The 4,683-nt window shown below is 31.9% G+C and overlaps 1 long non-coding RNA gene across 2 annotated transcripts; it reads left to right on the plus strand.

Moving 5' to 3' along the window:
• Positions 1,001 to 2,876, plus strand: LOC104732976. 2 transcript variants are annotated; one of them, XR_759017.2, is made up of 4 exons: positions 1,001 to 1,298; positions 1,495 to 1,522; positions 1,975 to 2,059; positions 2,617 to 2,876. It is a non-coding gene; the product is annotated as an uncharacterized LOC104732976 (long non-coding RNA). The 2 variants fall into 2 exon arrangements; XR_002034445.1 differs by lacking the exon at positions 2,617 to 2,876 and adding an exon at positions 2,334 to 2,610 and having other exon boundaries at positions 1,002 to 1,298.

Below are 4,683 nucleotides of genomic sequence, written 5' to 3' on the forward strand. Positions count from 1 at the left end.
ATTTTTTAATGTTTTGTGTTTTAATTTTAAATGTTGTATGTTATTTTATGTTTTTATTATTAAAATATGTTTCTATGATATATAAAATAATTTTGAATATTTTAATTTATTAATTATTATTTTACTATATTTATTACTAAAAAACACTTTAACTTGGTTCTACCAATAATCAACAAAATTTTCCTTTTTTCTTAACAAAGTTTCTTCTTCCCTTTTTATTATTAAAAATTGTCTTAAGAAACAACTAAGAAACACACTAATGAGGATAGTCTAAGGGATAGCATAACAAATATATCTCTAAGACCATGGGCAGTGGAGTCACTACAAAAATCAGATGATATAGCTTCGGCATTTGTCACGCAAATTGTTTGTAGCAAAATATTGTCACGATTAGTTACTAATTAGTTACAAAAAATAAAATTTAAAATTTTGTAGCAAAATTGTAGTTATTTGTAAGAATTAGTAACAACTTTAGATACAAATAAAAATTATGGTAAATTGCTACCGATAAGTAACCATATTATTTCTGTAACAAATATACTCACTTTTTACCATTGTAACTAATTTTGTAGTTATTACAGTATTTACTAATTATTATTATGGTAATAAGCTATACATAAGTAACAACATTATTGTAACAAATATACCCAATATTGTAAATTGTTACTTAATTTATAATAATTAATTAATAATTATTTTTGTGATATTAGTACACTAAACTAAAGACAGTAACATAACTACATAAGTGACGTTGTTGAATTTTTGTTTCTTAATTATGATTTATTTTATTTTTAGAAAAATAAATAGCAACGTTTATTTCAGAAATGATGCAAAACGTGTATAGTTAGCATCACATCTAAATAAGTGATGCCACATATTAGCATCGTTTATATAAGTGATGCAAAATTTAATATTTTAGCATCGCTTATTTATAATTGACTCAAATTTTAATAATTTAACATCGTTTTTAGATTTATAAATTTATGACACCTGCCATGATGAGGTCCACAAAAAGCTTTTTTCGACCTGTTCTCATGAGATCACTGGTCGAACAAAAAAGAAAACTTTTTCTCTCTCGACCTAGCCGTCTAGAAAATTTTTTGTTTGGCCGGCGGTTGGTGGCTTCCACAGCACCGTCGTCGGCCCTGCTCCCTTGTATTTAAGTAGTTTCTCTTCTTAGTAGTTTCTAGTTTGCCTTTCTAGCTTTCTCAAACCTTAACTTTGTCGTCTCCTCCTTTTGGCGGTTTGGTGTTGTTCTTAGGTGGATCTATTCCGAAGAGAGGTTTGCTTATCCTTTGGTATTATTCCACTCCTTTGCTCTGTTTGATTCCTTTTGCTAATTCCGATTTTTGGGTTTTATCTTTAGGAGAAATTGATTGAAATCAATTCAAGATCTGAATTCTGAAGCCGTCCTTTTTTTTTTTTTTTTTTCTTCTTGTTTTTGTTTGAATTTTGTCAAATCTGTTTTTTATATATTTAATTTTTTCCCTGCAGATTCATGGTTAAGAAACTCCAAAGTAAGGTAATGGTATATTGAAATTGATGCTTTAAGCTTCCATCTATCTCTCAATGAATTTTAAATCAGTTTTCTATTATAAATACAATGGTGTTATAGCATCTAATGTTTAAAGTGTTGCCTGACACAACTTGTGTCCATCGATCTCTTTTAATTCTGGTTCTGTTATGCTAAAACACTTGGCGTTTTTGTTGTTTCCTTCAAAATTAGGAAGAGAGCAACATATAATACATACAATGGTGTCGAATAATGATATGGATTTGGTATTAATTGTGTTGTTGAGTGTATTCATAGGTTCGAGAGAGATTTTTTGAAGAATAAGTTGTGTTGTTGAGTGTATTTGTGTTGCTGTTAAACTCTTAGATTGGACTTTGTCTACTAATTTTCTGTAGTTTTGTAGTTTCTCTACTCCATTGGAGGGTGAATGATTGTTTATTACGGATTATTGTATTTTGCAGTAGAGAGACTCCTGCGAAGAAGGTGGAGGATGTAATGCCCATTGCAACTGGACTTGAGAAGGAGGAGCTTGACGCTGAAATAAAGGTGATAGCTTCTGTTTTATTTCTTTATCTAATGCAACTTAAGATCTGAATATGATTCAAGTGTGTTAATTTGATATGTTTTACTGTAAGTCCACTTGCAAACATGACTTTTATTTCATGATCATTGCTGGAATACCACAATGGGCTTCATAGTGCTTCTCTCCAGCTAATTACTTTTTCTTTAGCTCTCTCTCCCTCATAATGTCGCCTAAGTGTTTGCTGAAATGCCCAGTTCTAATGGTGTTTTTCATTTTTTTTGTGTGTGTATCTTACAGGTGGAGTTTTGCTATTAGACTAAGTTACTGCAAAAGAACAAAACAAAAATCTGTCAAGTGAATGTTTTTTTTGTACTGCTCCTAAGTCTGATGATGTCTACCTCAAGCCTCTCCTAAGCCTCTCATTAAGGAGACCAAAAGCAGTGCTCCTAATCTTTTTATGCTTTTGTTTCTCTGTTTGTTCCATTGGTTTATTGAGATTTGCTCCTTTTTTTATTTTACTGAGGTTTCAGGTAAGCTTATGCCACTCTAGATAATAGTTCTCCTTTTGTTTTTTTTCCAGGTAAATGGGTAAAGACTCTTTTGGAATGACACCAAAGACTTGGATGCTACCAAAACAGAGGAGATTGGATTTAGTAACGGTTTTGCAACAAGTAAGAAATGCTTAACCTTGAAGGAGCTTCTTCAACAAAGGTTTATCACATAGTCGTGCATGTTGTTGTTATCCTTGTATGATCCAAAACCTTAGGTTATGAAGATTAGATATTTAATTGAATGTAATACATGTTATGTATTTTTGTGTAATGGATATTTTTGATATTATTTATGGAAGAAAAAAAGTTATATATAAATCTATTTAAATAAATTTTGCAAAACAGGATTTAAATATGCAAATTATATACAAATACAATTATGAAGATCTTTGTGAGGAAATTAGTCACAATTTTTGTCATGAGAATATTGAAACAAAATTGAAGCAAATTGACACTATTTTAATTGAAACGATTTGTAGCAAATTTGTTACACGCTAAATGTAGTTTTTGTAACTATTAGCGACGACTTATTGTGTGGAAATTTGAAACAATCTGTTACAATATATTTGAGACAAATTTGCTACGATTTCTTACAACAGTCAATTAGCAACCACCCTATAGGCGCAAAAAAATTTTTGTAACAATTTTGTAACAAACCATAATTTGTTACAAAAATATATACATAGCTTCAATATAATCCGTAGCTATACAAACCAAAACTTGTTGTGAGTAACCCATATGGATTGTTCACAGACAAATTTATCATATAATTATTATTAATCTAATCAGGGCCGGTCATAGGAAAATAGTGGCTTAAAGCAATTTTAATATGTAGTGTTTTCTAAATTTATGAACTATAAATAATATAATATTAAAAGTTAAAAACAAAAGAAAAATAAGAATAATGTCTATTTGGGGTTTGAACCCACCAACTTGGATGCATTTTGAGGCTTACATAACCATCTTGCTAAAAGAAATTCTTTAAAATTCTATCCTAAAGATTAGAATATAAGATGTAGCCTAAAGCAGATGCTTTGACTGCCTTATGGACGGGCCGGCACTAAATCTAATCAAAGCAACTCACTAAGTATTTATCAAAATTCTTTCTTCCACTAGAGCAACCCACATAAGTTTTTCAATCATTAAAATAATTTTTTTTTAAAATGATTGTTTATTAATTTTCAAATTTAAATACCGTCAGTGAGGTAGTACGCCATTTTGTATTGCCGTCCATTGACAACGTATGTAACTCTAGGAGCTCGATCCTCTAGTATATCATCGAACACTGGTGAGCGGTCCAAAACATTGATATCATTTAATGTACCTGGTGGTCCGAAAAAAGCGTGCCAAATCCATAAATCTTGCGATGCCACAGCCTCTAGTACGATTGTCGGTTTTCCAGATCCACGTGAATACTGTCCTTTCCATGCCGTCAGACAATTCTTCCACTCCCAATGCATACAATCTATGCTCCCTATCATTCAGGGGAAACCATGATATTCTCCAATATTCAGTAATCGTTGGAGGTCTTCCGCTGTAGGCCTTCTAAGGTACTAATCTCCAAAAAGATTTATAACTCCGCTAACAAATTCTTCAAGGCATTTGTGCGCAGTGGTGTCAGCAAGTCGTAGATATTCGTCCACCGCATCTGCTGCACTTCCGTATGCCATCATACGAATTGCTGCCGTACATTTTTGAAGTGCAGAAAGACCGAGCCTTCCAGTTGCATCTCGTCTTTGTTTGAAGTAAGAGACCCCATCTTCAATACTATTAACAATACGCAAGAATAACGGTTTATTCATTCTAAATCGACGGCGAAACATACCTTGAGTGTAAGTAAGATTCTCACTAAAATAATCATTCCATAACCAAATGTGGCCTCCTTCTCGGTCTCTATTAATGTGCACTCTTCTGAAAACTGGTAATTGTGGATCTTTCGTTTGAGTCCAATGGTTCTGAATTTCCTCCACTATACTGTCAACTTCTTCCTCCACCATATCATCAACTTCTTGATCAGAACTCCAATTTGACATCTTGTTAGAATATTTGTGGGTTTAAAGATAGAAAATTGGATCCTTTATTGTGGGATAAAAGGT

This window comes from Camelina sativa, chromosome 12 (assembly GCF_000633955.1).
Source record: "Camelina sativa cultivar DH55 chromosome 12, Cs, whole genome shotgun sequence".
NCBI classification, from domain to species: Eukaryota; Viridiplantae; Streptophyta; class Magnoliopsida; order Brassicales; family Brassicaceae; genus Camelina; species Camelina sativa.